Source organism: Diceros bicornis, unplaced genomic scaffold, assembly GCF_020826845.1.
Source record: "Diceros bicornis minor isolate mBicDic1 unplaced genomic scaffold, mDicBic1.mat.cur scaffold_262_ctg1, whole genome shotgun sequence".
In the NCBI taxonomy this organism is placed as follows: Eukaryota; Metazoa; Chordata; class Mammalia; order Perissodactyla; family Rhinocerotidae; genus Diceros; species Diceros bicornis.
In genome coordinates, this window is record NW_026691138.1 from 163,820 (window position 1) to 187,837 (window position 24,018).

The window sequence follows — 24,018 nt, forward strand, 5'->3', positions numbered from 1 at the left end:
ATGGGCTGTTGGGAGACTTCCCTGAGGAATGGATTGTGCATCTCTAGCCTGGTGCCTGGAGCGTGTTAAGAGCCCCCTGCCAGGCTGTCACAGTGGTCCTCCAGGGCGCAGGGTCTGGGAAGTCCCTCCTCAAGTTCCCTTCTTGCTGCCCTGCTCCCGGGAACATTCAGCATTGTTTGAGGAGGAGCTGAAGAAGATCCAGGACCACACTGTGTTGCAGGTGACGGAGGCTCAGTGCTGGAAGCAGAGCTGAACATGCTCCATGCCACCGTGCAGGGCTGTGCTGTGACCCCCTGTGAGCCCGCCACACTAAAGGCTCCTCCTGTGTGGATCAAGCTTGTGTGGTTTATTCACTTTTTCCTTCATTCACCCAGTCATTCCTTCACTCATTCCCTCACTCACTCACTCCTGCACTCATGTACTCATTCATGCATTCGTTCATTGTTTCACTCACTCATTCAGCCAATACACTCTGGTCCCTGCCATGGGCCGAGCACTGTAACCACACCAGTGAGTATGACACGACGTGGTCCCTGCCCACCTGGAGCTCACATCCACTGTGTGACCTGAAAGAGGGCTGTCCCTCATGTTAGCAGGGTTGATGAGCACCAGGAATCCACTTCTGAAAGTAGAGGCCACCCATGCAAAGAGAAGAGCGGAGAAAACCCATGCTTGGCACTTCATGGACAAAAAAATAATTAAAAGTTAAGAAAAATAAAGATATCCTATATTTAACAAAATGTGGGTTCTAATGACAATTGTGCACTCATTCCTACAACCAATGTGAAGTAATCCAGAGAGGACTGGGTATTTGTAACACATTTTTCTGGCCAATAATAGCATTTCAGTAAACATGTTCCAGGGCCTCACGATTTTTCTAAGGCCTCTGTGATCCTCCAACACTTAAATCTTTCTCCTTGGGAGCCTCTGTCCTGTCACCTTCCTTGTCAATGGCTCTTCCACTGTGCGGGGGCCTACCCTGCACGGCCACACTCGTCAATGAGTCTCCACGTTGTTTGGACAGGCTGCCCGCGTTCCTCCCTCAGCCTCAAGAGCTCCTGTTTCTTTGGCAAGGTTGGTGTTTTCACTGGGTGATCACCTGGCATCCTTCTTTGCAGTGGTTTGCATCTTCCCACGCTGTGTCTCCTCTGACATCTCCGGGAGGCAGGCCTTTTGTCCCCATCTTACAGGTGAGGAAGCTCAAGTCCAGAAGGCTGGACGACCTGCTCCAAGTCACAGCCAGCGTGGAGCCTCGGCAGGGTTTGGGCCAAAAGCAGACAAGGATGTAGGGCAAGTGGTTTGTTTGCAGGTGAGGGAGGAGGCCCGAGGAGGCCAAGGGGAAGGAAGCCTGGAGGAGGAGAGCCAGTGCGGGGCCTGAGGAGGGAGCACTGAGGTGAGCATCCCTCCTAGTCCTGTTGGGAGACGAGATCCCAACTGGACTGGCTCTGTCCCCGTGCGTGGAGGGTATACCCCGGGTCATGAAGGCTTCTGTGCTACAGGCTGGCACAGGCTTGCAGGAGAGGAAGCTCCCGGTGCAGGAGAGAGCCCTCAGGCAGAGAGTGGATGCAGGTGCTCCAGGGGGACACTGTGGGCCTGCTGGGGACTGGCTCCCAGGGACTGCGGGGACTCAAGTGGGCTGAGGGAACTGAAGGGCAGCAGCAGCAATGTCTGCAGCGGGGGTCTGCACACATGTCCCACACTTATGCCCCCAGAAAGGCTGCTCTGCATGGCATTTCTCCTCCCAGATGCGTAGTTGGCCCAAACCGCACCTCCACTCCACACGCCCAATTCCTTTCCACTCGTCTCAGGTTACTAGAAATTCAGAATATTTTATTTGGTGTTGGAGCCCAGAGACTTTTGTTTGTCCTGCCCATGTTCTAACATTGCTGGCTTTTTAAAGATCTCAGGGCTTTGACTCCAAAACAGCAAGATGCTGAGGATCCCAGAGAGCTTTCTGGAAGCAAGACTTTATGCTTTGCAATACTGCCATCCCACGAGCTCTTCTCAAAATCACTCCAGGACACAGACTCACAATCTTGGGTCCTCAGATTGCTGAAAGGATGCGCCTTCAGAAAGTGATTGGCGTGGGGCGGCAGGACACACCGAATGGTGGAGTGAGGCATTCAGCCAATCCTCTTCCCGGAAGCCACGATCACACCGGACGCGCTGTCAGAAAACAACCTCTGGGAAGAGACCAGAGACATACAACCAACTGAGGAGCATTTGAAGCTGAGGGAAGAACAGTAAGAGTTGTGGTGTTTTTCCCCAGGGCAGCTCCCATCCCCACCCCCTCAGTGTGACAGCCCTGTGAGCGGCACAAGCCTGAAGGGGGGTGGCTTCACTGTCAGAAGTTGCCCACTTGATGTCTCCATGGGTGGGCAAAGCCCAGCCCCTAAGCATTTCTGGAAACAGTAGCCATCTCAGTGGCAAGCTGACGTGAAAGGTCAACTTTGCAGCCGCCTGAGGTTGGATCTAGAACAGAGCAGCGAATCAGCCAGGAAGGTAAGACGGACAACCACACAATGAGACAGACACAGCGGCCTTGATGGGCTGCACATAACCCCAGGGGGTCTGAAAGGTTGTGTACTTGTGCAGGCCTGTTCCCAATCAGGAGAGACCAGGAAGATGGGCATTGTGGGGATGCTTAGAGACCTGCCACCAGCCTAGGCCCTGCCCCCAGGGGTTGCTGCCTCCCAGGAAGTCCAAGTTGACTGAGGGGACAATGCCCAGCCCTGTCGATCGTCCCCGTCCACTCTGGGGCTCCCATGGAGAGAGGCCTTTCCACCTGCAAACTTCTCCCTAGGTCCTCTTCAGACGCTGAAACGAGGTGCTCTCAGAGCAGAGAAGATGGTGAGCAGTGAGGAGAGGCTCCTGAGGAGTCGGCCCTCCTGGGGAAGGAAGCAAATGAGCTGGGAGGGTGGAGTGGTCCCTGCTTGCTCTGGCCTCAGCCCCCTCAGTGTACATCTCCCTCCTGGAGGGGACAGGAGCCCAGGGAACCCAGGAGAGCACCCCTGGTCCCCGAAGAGCAACACTCCCAAGGAGGAGGATCTGAGCTCAACATAGGATGAGCCCAGGTAGGAAGGGAGCCTTTCGCCACCAGGACAATCGAGTCAAGGTCAGCGTGCTCCTGCAGGGATGATCTCCCTGCCTGTTCTATATGTCCCTGTGGACCAATGACAGCTTAAGGATTGGCTCTGACCAGCAGACGAAGCACAAGTGACAGGACGACACTTCCCAGATTCTACCTCCGAGGCTATCATTCTCACTCACTCTCTTGTGTTCCCTCTACCCTCTCCCATTGCTCCCCTCTCTCAGTCTGTCTGACCCCTGGACCTTGGGACATACATGGATGTCCTGAGCTCCCCTATGCAGATGCCCACACAGAAGAAACCAAGGGAGTCCCCTGGCCAACAGACAGAAAGGAGCCGGGCTCTCAGTGAAGCTGATCCTGACCGAGCCCACAGGCGTTAGCTTGACAGCACATCTCATCCTGGTTCAGACTCAGTGGAGGCCACAGCCCCAACCTGGAAGAAGCGATGAGCAGAGGCTGCAGCTCAGTTGTGCAGGATTCCTGGTCCACAGAGATGGAGAGAGAGCGAATATTTGTGGTTTCATGATGCAGGGTGGGGAGCAGTGTTGTCAGAGAGGAGGAGACACCTCACACCATCTCCCAGTTCCCGGGTCTGGCCTGCCCCCTCCCTTCTCTCCCCTCCACGCTCTCTGCAGCCACAGTGCCCACCTCTCTAACCTCCTCTGGCCAAACTCACTTCTGCCTGGGTGTCTCCACACCAGCAGTGCCTTCTCCCTGGCACGCTGATCACAGGTGAGTGAAGCGCTGGGTCCTCATGTCATTCCGGTCACAGCAAATGTCACCTCTGTCAGGCCTTTCAGACCCTCCTACCCAGTGAGACCCCAGCCCTCCCTGCAGGACACTCTTTATTTTCATTCCAGTTCATGCTCTTCTCTTTCACGTGTCTCTGACTTTGTGCTTTTGTCCATCTGCCTCCAGACTGAGCTCCTGGTGGGCAGGGACCACTGGGTAGATTTCAGCACCACCCTTGGGCCCACCAGGGCTCCTGGCCCAGGGTGAGGGCTTGGCACGTAGCTGCTGAATGAACAAAATGGGGCATCTTGGATCCCTCCTTCCTGCTTTTGCTCCACTCAGATGGTGAAGAGGAACACTAGTAATAGGAAGTGCAAGTGGGTCCTGAGGCAGGCGGAGGGTCAGCATGACTTCTGCATGACTCCTCCTTTCTCCAATTGCTCCAGCAAAGCTCAGTGGGCACCACTGACACAGGAGGCTGCCACCTGATGGCCGTCACAGGAACTGCAGCCTCAGGCAGGGACAGCACAGCACCAGGCACCATATATTTCTTGTGGAGAAATGCCTATCCACATGCATTGCCCATTTTTCATTGTGCTATTTGTATTTTATTGTTGAGAGGGGAGAATGTATTATATGTTCTCAATAGTAGACCCTTATCAGATATGTAAAGATCTGTAAGCATATTCTCCCCTTTTGTGAGTCGTCTTTTCACTTTCTTGATCGTATCTTTCAACGCACTCAAGTTTTACTTTTGATGAAGTTGAATTGATCTGTTTTCCCTTTGGTTGCTTATGTGTTGGGTGCCATAATTACAAAAACATTGCCTAATCCAGGGCCATGTTTTCTTCCAAGAGTTTTATAGTTTTAGGTCTTACATTTACATCTTTGATGGTAAGAAGATGTAACATTTTTGTATATGGTGTTAGGTAGGGGTTCACCTTTATTATTTCACATGTGGATCTCCAGTTGTCCCAGCACTACTTGTTGAAAGATTATTCCTTCCTCATTGTCTTGGCATCTCAAATAATTCTAGAATCTGTGGTTGTTGCAGGTGGTGTGACTTACAGTGCCTTAGAATTTGTTCTTTACACGAAGGTTGCTTTTCTCTGGCCTTGTGGACTTTCACCCACTGCATATGTAGACTGATCATTAGCGAAATACTCATATCACGTATTTTGACTAGTCTTACTTTGTTTGTGGTGGGTATGTAAGTCCACTTCCTGTTACTCCCTGATGGCTGGTACACCACATTGCACCATTGTTCTGGCCTGGATAATCGCTGTATCCTTCTAACTGGTTTCTCTGTCTCTATATTTGACCCACAATCTATCCCCAATGCACCAATTGGAGTGACCCTTTAAAACCAGATGTCACACCCTGACATTGTGAAATCTCTCAAAGGGCTCTCCATTTCTCTCAGGGGGAAAGTTCAAGTCCTTATGATGGACCTCAAGCCCCATACAGTTGGTCCCTCACTCTCTCTGACATCATCTTTGGCCAGTAATCCCCTGTACCTCTGCCCTCCATTATGCTCCTGGTACATACCAGGCACTCTCCCACCTGTAGATTTGCACTCTATGTTCCTTCCACTTGGAATCCTCTTCCACATGATGACTTCATGCCTCATCTTCTTCACTATCTTTAATTCTGTGTTCAAATGTCATCTTGGTGAGGCTGTATTGACCATGTCATTTAAAATATAAACTATCCTCTTGTCCTGACACTCCCTATCCAACTTGTTCCCCTTTCATTTTTCCCCTTAGCACTAATACCCTATAAAATAATATATAACGATAAGAATCAGTGTTCAATCAGGACACGGAAACCAACCAATAGATTGAGCAGGGACAGTTTATATAATGAACAATTAACCATAAACCTTTAAAGGGAACTATAGAGAATAGCCCAGAATTACAGCAGAGTAGTTAAGAAAGAAACAAATTTGGGAGAGGACCCCCTCGCCAAGGCTGCCTTCAGGCCTTGATGGAGAAGGAATGATTGCAGCACAGGGATGGTGGAGAAGATTGTCATGTTTCCCAAGGCCAGTACCGGTCCCTGGTCAGGGCAGAGCTCAGCAGGTAGGGAACAGCAGGCTGAGACTGGCAAACAGGAAAGCCCTGTCTCCTCCCAGGGGCAGGTAGGCTGAGGCTGGGATGCCAACTGGATTCACTGGGATTCCACTTGCAGGGGTGCCACTCATTCTCCTTATTAAGCCATCCAAGGGGATCCACTGAATCCACTGTGGATCACCCAATGTGGTTGAGTCCCTGTAGACACCCCTGAATTGTGACACTGCTGGTTGTACTGCAGGAGAAAGAAAAAGAAAAGAATGGAAGCACCCTGGAATTAGGAAGGAAGGCCCTTTGTCCTAAACCTTCTCTGACAAAGCTTAACCCCTGCCAGGTGCAAAAGAGAAATGTCTACTGTGTGCAGCTCCATTATTGCAGAACAGACAATAGAGGCAAATACTCTGATGTTGTTACACAGGGGCAATCCATTGATAACTGGCACCATAATTCCCTTATTATTTTGTTTATCTATTCCATGCTTTTACTTCCAACTTGCCTCTATTGCTTTATTTGAAGTAAGATTTTGAAGACAGCATATGGTTGTATCAAGGTTTCTAAAAAAAGGTATTTTGACCCCCCAAAATGCCATTATTAGATCAAAACAACAGAAGAATTAAAAGTACAAAGTAGCTATACTATCAGTATATGCCTTAAGTAAATAGTTTACTGTCAAATTCCTCTTATATAAGAAAGCACCATGCAGTTTCATTTTAATGATGTTAGCCTCAATAATCTAGTATAATAATAAACTCCTTTGTAATGAGTAACTATATACAATGAAGTTACAATAATTTACAATTTACGTCTGTGACATGACCCAACTACTCTCTACAAGCACCACTGAAATCTTGATTGATGCTTGGCTACCTTGTTCTACTAGAACTAACGGGAATATTTCACTGCCAACAAATTCTGTTTACCTGCTGTGTAGTTTATAAGGGTTGAATTCTTCTCTACTTGAAAATCACCATTTTCATATCTCCATATGGATACCTGTTTATCGGCAGATAGCTTTGCAGCCAGTATAGTTTTTTTCAGGAGAGTCTTATATAAGAAGTCATAAAAAATGAGTATAAATAACTTACACTTAGGCAATTTTTATTTTTCTTTTTTTTTCCCTGCTTGGAAAGATTTGCCCTGAGCTAACATCTGTTGCCAATCTGCCTCTCTTCTTTCTCCCTTCCCAAAGCCCCAGTACATAGTTCTATATTCTACGTGTAAATCCTTCTAGTTCTTCTACATGAGCCACCGCCACAGCATAGTCAATGAGAGACGAGTGGTGTGGTTCATGCCTGGGAACTGAACCTGGGATGCCGAAGCGGAGGGTGCCAATCTTTAACCGCTGGGCCATCAGGGGTTGCTCCAGGAAATTTTTCCAGAAAAAAATTGGAATCAAGATGTATGCTTTATTTCTAAAAATTTCATAACATACTTTAAAACATGAAATGCTCAACATGTTTAAAAGCACTTTACCACTCAGTTTACCTTAACAAAGATATAGCAAACATTTTGAGAAATGTACTTTCAACAGGAAAGTCCAATTGTAGCTTTGTGCTTTTGTAGACCACTCCCAATAACGTGGCTTAAAAAATATAACTGTAAGATTCTCTCAAGAAAATGTATTTCATTTCTATAAAAATCGTTCTTTACAGTGTCTCAATGTTTGTTTCGTAGTGAGCTTCTCAATGTTCTTTAGGCTTAACAATATAGTAGAATCAAGCTCCTATAATCTAGCTTTTAATTCCACAATCCGGAAAGCTCTATCTCAAGGTCATCAATGACCTCTTAAGTCACCGAATAATATTATTCCCATTTCATAAGTGTGAATACTAGGTTTTAAAGAAGTCAAGTTCATGCCCAATATTGTTTAGCTAGTAAGAGGCAGAGCCTAGATATGACTGACTCCTGCTGTCTGATTCTAAAATACATAAGCATAACCTCTAGATATACAGCCAAACATAACACTCTGTATTCTTGCAACAGAATAAATGCATTTGCTTTTTCCTTAATGTCTGTAACACGGTTCTTAACTATTCCAATACATTGGTTTCTCCCTTTCTGTAAATGAGAGTGTTCTTCAAAGTACCTTCCTTCCTCTCTGCTCTTCTCTATACATTCCCTCCACTCCCAGTGCTTGAATTCATTTAACAAGCATTTATTTTATTGAGTCCATACAATTCCAGACCCCATGGAAAAACAATGAAAAAAACCCAGTCCCTGGCCTTGAAGGATTTACAGACTACTAGGGGAGAAAGCCCTATAAGCAAGTCCAATACTATTTTCCAAAAAAAAAAAAAGTTTGAATCTGCACAAACACAGAAGGCTATCTATGCCACACAGCACGGGTTTTCAAGCCTTTTCTGAGGAGGACTAAAGTTTTTTAAGAAATAGCGTTTAACATTTCCAAAAGAGCACGCAAGACCTAGAACTTCCCTGATCCACTGTCCCATTCCCACTACAAGCCATGTTTTTTCTAAGACTCTTAAGAACATCGTTTGAAAACCACTATATTCTAACATCTTAATAGTTTTGCCTTTCATGCCTAGGTCTTTAATCTACTTGGAATGGATTTTTGTGTACGGAGTAAAGTAGGGTTCCAATTTGAATTTTTTCCATACTGATATCTAATAGTCCCAGGACCACTTGAAGAAACGCCCCTCCTTTGCCCTCTGCTCTGTAAGAGCACTTCTATTAAAAGAAATCAAGTTTCTGGATACACGTGGAATTGGATTTGGGTTCTCTACTGTTTTCCACTGGTCTAACACTGTGCTAATACCAAAGTGCTTTAGTTACTATAGCTTTATATATAATACATCAGGATATCTCATAGATCAAGTCTTCTCACCTTGACCTGCTGCTTAAAAAATATCTTGGCTATTCTTAGTCCTTTGTATTTCCATATGTATTTTAGAAAACACACGTAATTTTGAGCTCTGTAATTTCCTGGCAAACTGGTAAAATACCCACAAAACAAATCTAGATCAGTGGTTCTCGACCGGGGCAATTTTAACACCCCCACCTCCCACCGCAGGGACATTCAGCAACATCTGGAAACATTTTTGGTTGTCACAAAGAGGGGGGTAGGTACTACTGGCCTCTAGTGGGTTGAGGCCTGGGAGATGCTGCTAAGCATCCCACAGTGCACAAGACAGCTGCCACAACAAAGAATTATCCCATTCAAATTTTAATAGTGCCACTTTTGAGAAACCCTGACCCAAATAAATCAAGGGGCAAATTTGCATGGGCCCATTAAAGGCCAGGGAACGTCTACCAAAAACAATAATTTAGTTTTAGAAAAACCAAACTGCCCTGTGCCAAATGAGATTTACCCCAATTCATTAAAAAAAAAAATCACATTATTTGCATATACCAAAAGGCTTATCTTCCTGTTCTCTATAGCAGGGACATTTGCAGGAAGCTTATTGGAGGGGTTAAGTCTTTAAAATACAAAGTTATAAAAAAACAAGACATAGCCAGAAGGTATTAAAAAAAAAACTCATAGAAATCAGTAAGAAACAACCCAATAGAAATATGGGCAATCTGAATAGACAATTCACTAAAAGGAATATTCAAATGACCAATAAACATATATAAAGATTCTCAACCTCATTAGTCACCAGAGAAATACCAATTCAAACTCATGAGTACACCATCCATGCACCAGAATGGCTAAAATTGTAGAAGACTGGACATATCAAGTGTTAACAAGAATGCTGAACAACGTAATTCCCATATACTACTGGATGTAGTGAAGGGGTTGCATAAACTGGTTCAACCACTTTGGAAAATGTTGGCAGTCTCTACTATAGCTGAACATATCCATACACTATGCCCAGCAATGCCATTCCTAGGGATATAGCCAACAGAAAATACTTACCTATTTGCAAAAGAATGAACAAGAATGTTCATAAAAGCATTAAAAGCCTAAAGGAGAAACCATCCAAATGTCTAATAACTGCAGAACGGATTAATAAACTGTGATATGTTCATAGAAGGAAATAATATACCACAACAAGAACTACTACTATATGCAACAACACAAATGAATCCCCAAAATACAATGTTAAGCAAAAGTACGCAGACTCAAGAGTACAGATATCACTCCATTTCTATAAAGAGGCAAAACTCATCAATGATGACAGAAAGGAGGAGAGCAAATACCTGTGCAGAGAAAGGACAGTGACTAGAAAAGAGCATGAGAAGGGGCTGTAGGGTGTTGGGAATGTCCTATTTTTATCTAGGTGGTAGATACACGAGTGTGTTTACTTTGTGAAAATTCATCAAGCTATACACTTAGGATTTGTATGCTTTTCTGTATTTAGCTTATATCTTATTAAAGAATTCGCTTAAAAATATAAAGAATACAACCCTGATTTACCGCATCTGATGCTTCAAGAGACTATTCTAAACAGCCCTAACCCAAGATGATGTTAAAATGCAAGTTGTGTATATATTGACAACTGATTTTTTACCAAGGCACAAAGGCAATGCAGTGGATAAAGGATAGCCGTTTCAATAAATGGTGCTGAACAATGAGATATCCATAGGCAAAATAAATGAACTTGGATCCATACCTCACACAATATACCAAAAATAACTCGAAATGGATTTTAGACCTAACGGTAAAACCTAAAACTATATTTGATAGAAAAACACTTGTATTCAAAATATACAAAGAACTCTCAAAACTTAACAATAAGAAAAAAAAACAGGCAAAAGATTCGAACAGACATTTTATCAGAGAAGATATACAGATGGCTAATAAGCACACGAAAAGATGCTCAACATCATAAGTTATCAGGGAATGCTGATTAAAACCACAATGAGATACCACACTACATGCCTATTAGAATGGCTGACAAGACTGACCATACCAAGTGTAAACAAAGGTGTACAGAAATGGGAACTCTTGGACACTGCTGGTGGGAATGTAAAATGGTATAATGTATAAACACTTTGGGAAACAGTTTGGAAGTTTCTTAAAGAGTTAAACATAAGTGATCCACTCACTCCACTCTTAGGTATTTGCCCATAAAAAGGAAAGCACATGTCCATAACAAAGACTTACATACAAATGTTCATAGCAGCTTTATTCATAATAGCCCAAAACTAGAAACAACTCACATATACATCAACACGTGACTGGATAAACAATTTGTAGTATATCCACAGAACAGAACATTACTCCGCAACAGGAACAAACTGTTGATACACACAACATGGGTGAATTTCAAAAGAATTATGTTAAGTGACAGAAGCTAGACAAAATCAGTGTACAAATGTCTGATTCCATTTATATAAACTCTCGAAAATGCAAACTAATCTATAGTGATAGAAAGCAAATCAGTGGTTGTTTGGGGAGAGTAAGTCACAGAGGGGTGGGAAGGAGGGATAACAAAGGTGCATGAGAAAACTTTTGAAGGTAATGGATATGTTCACTATCTTGACACTGACTTAAAGTTTCATGGAGGTACACCTTATGGTGGAGGTCATAACTTATCAAAGCATACCATTTAAATAAATGCAGTTTGTTTTCTGAAGTATATTTCAATAAATTTTTTCTAAAAATAATACAGGTTGTATATAAATATTGTAAACCAGAGTTCTTATAATTAGCTCAAAATCAACTCCATTCATTCACACAACAAATATTTACCTAGCACCTACTATATGCCAAGCACTCTGCTAGGTTCCAGGGTTACAATGGTAAGCAAACTGACATGGTTCCTGACCTCATGGAGAACACAGTCTGCTAGGGGAAGCAGAGATTATTAAAAGATGCACACAGACACATGGATAATAAAAACTTCACAGACAATTGCTGTGAAGGAGACAAACACAGTGAGATGACACAAAATAACAGGGAAACCAAATCTGATCTAACGGAAAGGTGAGTATGGCTCCCTCAAGGAAGCGACATTTAAGCGACACCTAATGGAAGAGGAGGATAACAAGTTGAAGATGTAACTTTCCTCAGAAGAGACACTAACACAAGCAAAGGCTCTGAGGAAGAAGAAAGCATGACCCTTTGAAGGAATGGAAAGAAAGTCAAAAGGGCTAAGGGTCAAAACAGTGTAGACAACACTATTGGTCACCTCTCCAGTAACTATTCCATCTCCTCTTCCTCACTCCTAACAGAATCACACTTGGGTTCCAGCAACCACCCTCCTCCACACATAGTCATGTGCTTTAGAGGAAGATGACTCCATTCTTGATTTTAGGAAGTAGATAATGTTGAGACTTAAGTCAGTCATGGCCACCTCTTTTCTCCCTGTCAGTGATTAGTTAAAGAATGGCATGAGTGAAAGCAGGAAAAGAAGTTATTGCATGCTCTAAACAAGAGATGGTAGTTTGGACCAGGGAGTTGTCAATGGAGATAGAGATTTGCACGGAGAGATAAGGTAGAGCAACGTGTACAGGATGTCTCCTAGGTTTCTGGCTTAGGCAAATAACGATCAATCTTTTCCATATAGTCAAAGCCAGAGAAATATTTTTTAAAAATGAATAGTCTTATGTTATTCTTAATATATTTCTCTTAAATAAACCTAATTAGAACTACTCAAGGATCATACCTAAAACATATCTCATCCTCATGAAGCCATACTGGCTTCAGAAGTTCATGCAAACTTATCAAGAATGAATGAGGCTAACTAGATTTTGTCTTACAATACAAATCAATGTTTTCTAAAATTCTAACCTATAATTAACAATCCTGCCTACAAATAACAGCAATTTCTGAATATCATTTATTTTGCCTTGCCTGCTTCAAAAAATGATTTAAGCTAGCAAAATGTCCAAATCAATTAAAAGCCAAGCCAAGAATAAAGTAGTCCAAGGATTTCTGACCACTCTTGTGTTATCTAAAAATAATTCTAGAGAAATTAGACGGAGGTATCTAATTAATTATGCTCATCCAATTTATCAAATTAGGTCTCATAACAACAGTAATGAAGGTTCCTATTACAGATACAACAGACCCAGGCAAAAATATAACCTACCTTGACAAGTTGATGAAGTGCCATTTCTTTCAGAAGGTGGTATACTTGGACTGTTGAAATGACGTGAAGTTCCTCGGTCCTCGCCATCGTTTGTAAAATTCTTTGAATGGCACGTACAACGACGTGACAATGGTACTTCAGCTTTTTTGCTTAAGCTTTCATCCGCTGGCTTCCCTAAAAGTGAAAGAACCTCTATTTATAATATTTCTAATTCAAAAAACATTAATCATCCTCTGCAGCTACAGTGAGCAACCACTCGAATTTGCCCTGGATTGGGAGGTTTCCCAGGCTGTAAGATTTTCAGTGCTAAACCTGGGAAAGTACCTGGCAAATCTGGACAAGTTGGTCACCCTATCTGTAGCATGAAATTAGGACAGGAGAGAAACACTTATGATGTCAGAGACATTTACAGAGAAATTATCATCAATTTGCATAATTTACAAAAAGATAATAGTCAAAGATTAATAATGTAATAAAGGCACAACCACTTGAGTATTCGTTTATATTGAGACATTAAAATATCAAGCAGGGAGGATTAAAAGAAAGACCAAAAGTATATTCTTAGTTACTGCTATTTCTTTAAATGAATCATTCTGGATGAAAAGTACTTTATTATATTTTTTTCAAGTCCCAATAATCAAGCTGAATATATCAACCAAATACTCACCACGAAGAAGAGACTGTTGCCACGCTAAAGCAGCACAAAGTAAGACTAAGCTGTTCCCACTTTCTGTAGGGCTCTCCAACAAACAATGCTGCTTACTTTTTAATCCTCGGACAATCTATTGACACAAAAACAATAAAAAAAAAATCAGTAAACAATTTACTTCATTAAGGTCTGTCTCCATCACAAGTACAAACACAACAAGTAAGGTTGTACTTGAGGGAACATAGCAATAGCAGAAGGGAGAATTAGTATTTAGTTCAATCTAGACCTTATTCCTTTATCTTTCTCCCTAAAATTATGTTGGACTTAAAAACATATGGGCATAAAAGAAATGAACAAAGCTATTTGTGCCTTAATGATGCAAGCACCGTCATTTCTGTAAAACTAGAGTACACTAATATCTTGGATGAAAATTTAATGGAGGATTCTGTTAGGGGGAGTGTAAATCACTACAACCACTTTGGAAAGAAATTAACAATTTCTAGCAAAGTTGAAGATATCCAACACTAGGAAGTCCAGTCCTATGTATATATCCAAAACCTTTCCCACAGGAACATAAGGAAACATGCATAAGAAAGTTCAGAGCAACATTGTTTAGAATTGCAAAAGAATGTAAACAACTTAAATGTCTGTCGAAAGGAAAATGGATAAAAAATTCTGGTATATTCATACAATGGAATACTACACAGCAATTAAAATAGATTAACAATCAATAAGGCTACTTCTTAAAAATAATGTTAAGCAACTAAAAACACTTCTGAACAAATATAGGTACAGTATCATATCATTGCACAAAGTTTAAAAACAGGTAAAGTAATGCTCTATATTGTTTACGGATACATACATATGTAACAAAAGTATAACAACACGTCTAGGAAAGAAAAAGAATAAATTCAGCATAATAGCAATGTTACTTGCAAACAAGGTATAAAGTAAATATGGCAAAATATTAAGATTGAACAACTCTGGAAAGTTTGCTTACTCATTTGTCTATTAATTTTCTATATGATTGAAACATCTCAAAAGATATGGTGAGAAATATAGTATTCTGTGTAAAAGACAGTAAATACTTTGTAGAAGGTAGTAATTCCGTAAAGTAAATAGAAGTGCCAAATGAGCTGAGAATAGTTTTCAGAATATTCTCCTTTGCCTCCTAACCATATACAGTTTATAGTGATCAGGATTATTTTTCGAAAGGTGACATGTTCTTCCATGAACCCAGCAAATATTTTCAATCCATTTACTATCTGAGAAAATGAATGTAGTCACAGATTCAGTATACGTTATTAATTATCAGCATCTTTATCTTAATGAAGACTTAACTGCTGAAAGATACTTGCAGAATTCATTATAGCAAGCTATGATGGACAAGCTTTACAAGGAAAGTTCATCTTCACCCCACCAACTGTACATTCAGACCATATTGAAGAGTCACGCTTTCTTGTTTACTTAGATTCCTAACTGCAGCAGAAACGAAAATCAAGGCTGAAACAATGCCATTCAAAGAAAACCAGATACCCAACTAGACTAGGACAGAAGTCTAGAAATAAAAAGGGGATTCCTAAATGTATCAACAAAACAAATGCAAGTAAAAGAATTTCCTAGTCTTAACCATCACACTGGTTGAGAACATGTCTCGGAATCTGACAAATCCGGATCTGTATCCCTACTCTGCCAAAGCTGTGGACCAGGAGGTAGAAGTACGAGTTCTAGATCAGGTTCCCACAACTCAGATGTGTTTCCTTGATCATGTCTTCACTTCTCTAGACTAAGATCCTTATCTGTAATAATCCCTAATTGAAAAACTGTTGTAAGGGAGAAAATGCCTTGGCACACAGTAGGTGCTTGATAATTCTGATTTAAAGGTCAGAAGGGTATAATGAAAAGAAGATGGGCTTTGGAGTAAAGCAAGCCTAAGTGTGAGTCCCACTGTGTGAATCACTGAACCTCAGTCTGTTTCTTCATCTGTGCAATGGAGATGAGATTATCCACCTGATAGAGTTTTGACGAAAATTAGCCAGGCATTGAGTTAAGAATTAAGTAAGGTAATGGATAGAACGTGCCTAAACTCCAGTACTTGACACAGAGGAGGTGATCTACTTTAATCCCCACCTCTTCTAAACCACCTATGCTTAAACTAGGATCCAGAGACGCAAGTCTGAGACTGTGATCTCTTGCCATTGCGTGCAGAAGTCTTGGTACATGACTGCGTTTCTCTGAAGAGAAAGTCCATGGATTTCTCATTCCCAGAACTATATCCTAATAAAATAACTGAAAACAGAGGGGAGACTGATATGCACCGTTATTAACTGAGGACTTCCTTGCAATAGTGAAAATAAACCGGCAAATTCGACCTGGGGATGGAGGGATGGTTAAAAGAGCAATTCAACAGCTTATGAAGGCAATTATACCCTGACCCCTAGCCTGTGTGTTCCAAAACAAGCTAAGAACCACTATTCTGAGGTATTTCCCAGTTCTAATATTCTGTGATTCTCTCTGTGCAACTCGAGAAGAGATTTGGTGGCCTCTAACCCCTTCACCGCAGCCAATAACGCAACGCCGGCTAGCTCCTCAGATACAGCCTAGAAATCCACCCCGCCCGCAGTCGCCGCCATCCCCCAGGGGATAAAGGACGAGGCCCCGATCCGCCTCCCGCCGTCGCCCCCGCCGCCACGAGTCAGCGGGGACCGAGGGGGCCCGGGCCCTCTCACCGGGGGTCGGGACAGGCTCCCTCCGGCCTCCGCGTGCTCAGACCCCCGAGGCCCGGGACGCGGTCACCCCGACGGCCCGCACGGCGGCCAGGCGAGAGCAGAAGGCTCCCTTCGGGCAGGCTGCGCGCCGCCCCACGAGAGACAGGCTGGCCTGTTCTGAGGAAAACCGAGGCAGCGCTGCCTGGGCTCCGAGTCCCGGGAGAAAAGGAAATGGTATCCGCGAGCACACACGGCGGAGCCTGGCAGAGAGGAGAGGCCCCAAACCTCTCGCCTCCTCACCGGGCTGCCACTCCCGGGCCGAGCGCGGACTCCGGCGCCTCACCCGCTCCCTCCTCCGCTCTCTCCAGGCCGCGCGCCCGTGCGCTCCCGGACGAATTCCCGCCTCCCGCCCCCTCAACTCCCAGCACCCAATCACCCGCCAGAGCAGAAACCAAGCAACCAATCCCGGCGTGAGGTTAGGGGGCGGGAACCCTGGCCCCCGAGGGAAGCCTCCGCAATAAAAACCCGCGCAAAGTATTTCGTGGCCCGGAGGCGAAAGCTGGAAGAGCGAAGGATGCTCGCAGACCGCAGGGTTTAAAGGAAAAGTCTTCTCCGTTTTGAGATTTTGAAACCGGCGACTTAACCCGTGCATCCGTTCCCTTGGAAACTCGCAGTCTCATTCTTCAGGTCTGTAGACCAAGCGAAAGCAAACCCTTTGAAGCCTTGCCGGGTTCTTCCCAGAGCGCCCGTCAGCGCCGCTCAGCTCACGTTTCCGACCTTCACGGCGGCCTGGGTGTGGCACAGACGGAGGCGGGAACTGCCAGACGCCCGAGCCCGGCCAGGCGACAAGGCTGGCTGACGACTGGCCGCAGAACCTCAGGATGTTCCAGGCTTCCCCGGGTACCGAGTTCAACCAGAGCAACGCTCTAGAGCGCTCCCGCCCCGGTCACTTCTGCTCCATCAAGGCTCATCCGCCTTCTGTCCCTCCTAAAACCGGGTTGTTCTTCTTTGCCACGAAGAGCACTTCAGCTTCCTCGAAGGTAGGGAGTTAATCGTGATCTCTCCAAATTGTGATTTTGTCAATTTCTGAATAGCCTAAGCTTGGCTCCGATACTAGTGTCTCAAAAAAGTAAAACGTGAGACATTTTCTCAAGTTGGAGCAACTAGTGTGGGGAGAGGTTTGCTGCAGGGGGAGCAGCGGGAGGAGAGTGGATTTGTTTGCTTCCCTTTCAGTTTTACTGCATCTTCCCCAATTGCAAAATGTACAGTGCTAAAAATAAATTCTACCTTTTAATTTAGTAATCTCAGGCTCAAAAATTTACCCTAAAAGAGTAATCCAAAAGAAAGAAAAAGTAAAAATACCTAAATTGAGAACATTGCCTATTGTAATCCTGAAAAAAGTCATCAACCTCCCGGTCTAGTAATAGCACCCTATACGGTTATGATATATCAGTTTGATCATTATGAAGCCAATAAAATAATTATCAAAAGTAAACAACTTGCAAAAAAAATTTCATATAAAGTTAAATGAAAGAAAGCAGACTCCCTACTGGGTATTATGAATTCCACTATGTGAAAATATATGTGCATAAGCAAAGATGGAGGGAAAGTATAAAAAGTGTTAACTTACTGTTAAAACAGTGGAATGAAGGATAATTTATCAATACTTAAAAATATCTTCAAATTTTTATTCTGCTTTTACAATTTTTTAAATATCAAATCGTTTATGTAACTGCTCCAGGGAAACTACTACGATTTTCCTCTGCTCAATTCCTAAGGCTCTCAACCGACTCTAGCCTTGTATGGCCATTTGACGTGTGTGGCGTTAACAGAAGTGGATACACGTAGGCTCTGGAGTCAGACAGTCCTGGATTCCAGTCCCTTGTACTGTTCCTTTCAGGTGAACAGTAGTGAAAGAAAACACAAAAAACTACAAGTTCATTTGATAAAGAATATGAATGTTTATAAACCAATATTCAAAATAGCTGCACACTTCTGTTTTCACTTGAATAAAAAGATCACATTATGACAAATGTTGTAACCTTAACTTAAAATACATGATTTCCTTCATTAAGTAGTAGATAATAACAACAATAAACAAACACATAGAGACAGAGATTGGATTGGTCGTTACCAGGGGGGAAGGGGCGAGGGAGGAGGGTGAAAGGGATAATTCGGTACATGTGTGTGGTGATGGGTTGTAATTAGTATTTTGGTGGTGAACATGATGTATTCTATGCGGAAATAGAAGTACAATGATGTACACCTGAAATTTTTACAATGTTCTAAACCAATGTTACTGCAATAAACAAAAAATTAAAAATAAAATAAAAAATACATGAATATTAACATTTACTAATATAGTTACACATTTTGTTTACATCATCAACAAATGTGATGAAAACCAGCATGTTGTTATTTAAACACAGCAGGTTTTGACCAGCCTTTGAAAACTGATCCAAGAATGTGTGCTGCATTGAGTTAGAAACCATTTATTTCAACCTTTTCTGAACTCCTAGAGGTTTCCTACTCACATAAAATATTCCAAAGCCTCAGTTTAAAATAAAACAAAAGAACACAGGACCGCTGTATTTATTCTTAGAAGACTACAAAACTGCCTTTTTTAAAAATATGAAAATTCTTACAGTATTTTTTAAGTGTATGCTTCTATTTTTCACATCGAAATTACTTGATTGAACATTAAGCATCTGATATCTCAGGGAAGGCCAGCCCAGTATCCTGTTTTTCAGAGCTGACCGGGTGTTTCTGATGCAATCTATGGACCAGCAGAGACCCATTTGACTAAAGAAGAAATAATTAATCAAGTGTTCTCTAAACATTGCTGCATAATGGAATCAACTGGGCAATCTTAAAAAAAAATACTAATGCCTGACTCCCAACCGCAGACATTCTGATTTAATTGGCATGGGTTACAATTGGGGATCAAGAGTTTTAACAGCTCTCCAGGTGATTTTAATGTGCAGCAAAATTTGGAGCCACCACAATGATGCAAGACACAACAGTGATCTAAGTCACAATTAGCCACAAATGACAGATGCCTATACAGGAGAACTCACTTTTAAAGTTTCTCAAGTAGGAAATACTTTATAGTTTCTCTCTGTTTCTTAAGATCAAATTTATGCTTTTTCTGAAAGTTATAATGACTCTTTAATTAGTAGTCTTCAGAGGGGATTTATATTGTTAAACACTCAACAATTTTTTTCAACCATTAAGTTTAGGTTATTGTATATAATCACTGCTATACACTTATCTATTACGTGTAACAATACACTGAAATTACCTTCTAGGCATCACGGTATTAAGAACCATGCATAGTTTATTGACTGTTTGAAGCATTCTCCACAGAACCCCTGAATTCAATAGCTGGTTCATATTGGATGTTAATACTTCTGCATATGGTATAAGTTCACTGGCAGAGAGTAGAGTCAAGCGTTCTAGAATCTGTATCGTTTCCATATGTCTTACTGGGACAGCTGAAAATGCTAAAGGGGAAACTTAGCAGTCATAATCTAAATTCTATACAGCTTACCAAATAAGAAGTAACATTGCTCTCTCAGACTACAGGCCAAACAAATCAAGAAAATAATGTTGCTCTAAATGTAAAACTTTCAATCCTAGCCATAGTTTTGGCCATACTTAAAATAAGGACTTTAAGAAAAATTCATTTAGGTGTAGTTATTTCACAAAGAACAAAACCTATCTCATTTAAGAAATCACATTAGTGACCCAAAGACAAGGTTCATTTCCTTGGTGATTCAGAAAGATTTTAAAAATGGATTGAAATATGAAAATATACCCAAATATTGCCTTTGGTAGTCACATTCATTTGAAAGATTGGAATTTGTTGACCCTTTATAGGTTATAAGCACTCAGCAGATCGCTGTTATTCAATAATATCAATCCTGTGCTCTTCAATAGAACAGACACTAACCACATCTGGCTGTTGAGCACTTGAAATGTAGCTAGTCCAAAATGAGATGTGCAGTAAGTATAAAATATACACTGGATTCCTAAGAGTTAGTATGGAACAACAGTAAAATATCTCATTAATCGTTGTTTATATCGAGCACCTGATGAAATAATATATTAGATATATTGGGTTAAATAAAATAATTATTAAAATTAATTTTGCCTTTCTTTTTACTTGAATGTGGCTATAGAAAGTTTCAAATTATATGTTAAAATTATATGTGTGTCTTGCGTCTTATTTCTATTTGACAGTGGTGATCTAGAACACTATCCAGTAACCGCAAGTCCGTTGCTCTATTCCGTGGCACTTATTGCTGACTTCTTTCTATCGACCTTTCACACAACCTGTTCAGTGATATAACGTAGGACCTATGAGGTAACAGATACAAGCATATCAGAAATAAATGGTTAAAACTCCTTAAACTCAAAGAGAAATATTAAAATTATATTCACGAAAACGTTAGTATATCCCCAGGGAAATTCTGCATGATTTTAAGATTTCAATGAGCCTAACATCTCTTTGCACTACTAAAGGGGTAAAAGGAGTACCAATCTACTATACCTTCTTGGAGTTGTTTAGGAGAGTGGTTTTTGGCATTATTAGTCAGGAGCATTTCCCTTAACAGGGCGTGAGTCCCTGTGATGTTTTCTTCACAGATCCAATCTTTCACAATGCATAAATGCGAGTAGTTAGTTACAAGGAGACATAGTAAAGCAGAATGCGACCCTTAAAAATTTACAGAAAGTCAACTGGATTCTTCATTCTTAAACACAAAACTCATCTCTCTCCTCTCTCCCCCTCCCTTCTCCCTTTCACTATCAGCAATCCAAAGGAAGTTGCACTTCTTGTGCATGCATACTAGAGTTTGAGAACTTCTGTTAGGTAGTTCAGCCAGGGAATCTGCTTAGATAAAGATCCCCAAGTGATCTGATACAGGGAAGTTGGAAACTACTACTTTTATCAAAAGTTCTCAAGCTTTCTTCCACTCTATCCCAACATAAAAGTCTTTCATCAGGAAAAGTTGTTTGACATAGCCATAGTTCAAGAGTTGAGAGGGGGAGGAAAGAAAAAGATAAGAAAAGAATGTCCATTTGGGGGAGATCATATATGGTTTTAAAAAGGCCTCACTCAGAAATTCTGATGACTAGTGGTATAGTGATTTGCATGCTCTGCTGCAGTGGCCCCAGGTTTGCAGGTTCGGATCCCGGGCACAGACGCACACACCACTCATCAAGCCATGCTGTGGCAGCATTCCACATACAAAATAGAGGAAGATGGGCACAGAAGTTAGCTCAGGGCCAATTTTCCTCAAGCAAAAAAAAGAGAGGAAGGTTGGCAAAGGATGTTAGCTCATGGCCGGTCTTCCTCACCAAAACAATAAAAGAAATTCTGATAGGCTTCTATAGGAGAACATGTCATCTCCTCCAACCCAGTTGACAATCATTGCTATACATGGGTAAAATTCAAGTTGCTCACTTTAAATACCTAAAAGTTCTCAGGCACTTTATATTTTCTCATTTCACCCTAACATTCCTACAAGGTAAGCAATATTGTCTCCATTCTACTGTACGGAAACAGGCTGAAAGACATTTATTAATATCCCAAAGTCACACAGCTAAGTATGTCAGCCAGTCGAAGCAGTACTGGTGATACCCACAAGAGGATGCAATTGTCTTCCTTCAAGAAGTGTTAAGGAAGCTCCAAAGGAATGGGAAAGCTTCCTTTTTGTAAATCAAATGCTTGTTTCTAACCTTTTGCTTATACCATGGTTTGACTATTCGTGACTATTACTGTGTAATATCAATAATGAGAAAGTAAATGATGATATTGTAAAAATGCCTATTTAGATATATGAGATACCACTATGCTAAGTGCTTGGCACATAAATACTTAATAAATATTTTTACTATATTACTAGTATCATTATCAGAGTTGTAAGTGTAGTAGTAATAACATTAGTAGCAACAATGGTACTTTAGATACAATCATCAACTTCTCATGCAACTTAAATCAAATCATACCAGTGCTTAGTCCCAGTAGGGATGGTATCTGCTTCCTTTCTCATAGAAACTGCTTAAAATTGATGTTTCTGTTTGAAAAGACACTGTAACAATCAAAAGTGGTATGATTTTAAAGTTCAAAAGTCTCAATGCACAAGTATGTGTACAGTGAAGACTATCCGAAGGCCGGTACCGCAGCATAGTGTTTAAGTGCGTGCGCTCTGCTGCTGGCGGCCTGGGTTCGGATCCCGGGTGCACATTGAGGCACCACTTCTCAGGCCGTGCTGTGGCGGCGTCCCACATAAAGTGGAGGAAGATGGGCATGGATGTTAGCTCAGGGCCAGTCTTCCTCAGCAAAAAGAGGAGGATTGGCATGAATGTTAGCTCACGGCTGATCATCCTCACAAAAAAACAAAACAAAACAAAAAAAATCCAAAAACAGTCATACAAGTGACTGCTTACAATAGTACAAATCAGTCTACATTTCATAATCTCTTCAATAAAACAGTTCCCAAATGCTGCCAAATACAACATAATTTCTTTGGAATTAGATTATGCAAAGATACGAGTAAATAAATGAAGACACCTGGCTGAAGATGACCAAAGAAGGTTCATGTTCCTCCTTGAAACCAACCACAACACAGAAAGAAAAAGAAAATTCCGACTTCAAGGAAACAAACAAAAAAACCCACACTCAAATGTTATTAAAAAAAAAGAAAATATTATAAAAAAATTAAATTTCAAAAATATCACTATTTCTATGGCAGTTTTACACTAAAACTATTATAGTAATTCTATGCTGTGGAATATTATAGAGCAATTAGAAACAATAAGGTAGATCCACATGTACTGACAAGAAAAGATTTCCAAGAAATATATTAAATCTCCAGACCAAAAGGAAAACGACAAGCACCCAGAAATCAACCCTGAAAGCACAGAAATGTATAACCTTAATGACAGAGAATTCAAAATAGCTATCACAAAAAAGCTCAATTAAATATAAGAAAACAGACAATTCAATGAAATCAGGATTTTTTTCACAAAAGAGATTGAAACTATAAAGAAAAATCCATCAGAAATCCTAGAGCAGTCAGTTAGTCTTCACGAAGTGCTTTCCGACATTTGATCAGTTTTAGAACAAGTAGCAGGGTTCTTCCTATCGCACACCCCCTCTTTTCCCAGAGTGTGTGTGGCATGAGGGTGGAGGCTGCACGTGCAAGCCGGTCATGGGAAATGTCACTTCAGCACTGGTTTCTGGGCAGAACTGCAAGATTTAGGGTGGAGTTATTTCCTTCTTTCCTCCTTGTCTTCTGGGGTGACTCCCTCCCCCCACAGTCCCCCAGGTGGGCTCAAGCACCCAGGATGGCAGCTATGGTGATGGGTGACCCGAGTTCACTTTTGGTTGGAGAGGCCTACAAAAGGCCAGCAGCAGCCTTTTGTAGCCACATTTCACAGGTGGCGCCTCAGAGAGTCTTTGGAACCGCAGCAGCACAGAACATCTGATTTCGCTTGTTTTAGTCTCAGAGAAACTGATACATGTTGTTTTGCATGTAGGAGCATCAAAGGGAATTTGTCCTGCAGTTCTGAGTGTGCCCTGCCCTGCCTGGCTCTCGACTCTTCATTTTTCTTGCCACATCTGCGTCTGTGGGTGCCATCCACCTGTCTTTCTCAGCACCTGAAGCTCAACGAGAAGCGCACACTGGCCTTGCCTCCTTGGAGTCTTCAAGGGCGCCCTGCTCTATGATCACGTACTTTGGGGCATTAGCTCTAAGCAGCC

At 42.0% G+C, this 24,018-nt stretch overlaps 1 long non-coding RNA gene across 1 annotated transcript; it reads right to left on the minus strand.

Moving 5' to 3' along the window:
• Positions 1-1,524: 1,524 nt before the first annotated feature.
• LOC131402763 (uncharacterized) lies at positions 1,525-16,616 on the minus strand. The gene is made up of 4 exons (XR_009218946.1): positions 16,551-16,616; positions 13,561-13,675; positions 12,894-13,067; positions 1,525-2,183 (listed from the first exon to the last, which is right to left on the minus strand). It is a non-coding gene; the product is annotated as an uncharacterized LOC131402763 (long non-coding RNA).
• Positions 16,617-24,018: the final 7,402 nt, after the last annotated feature.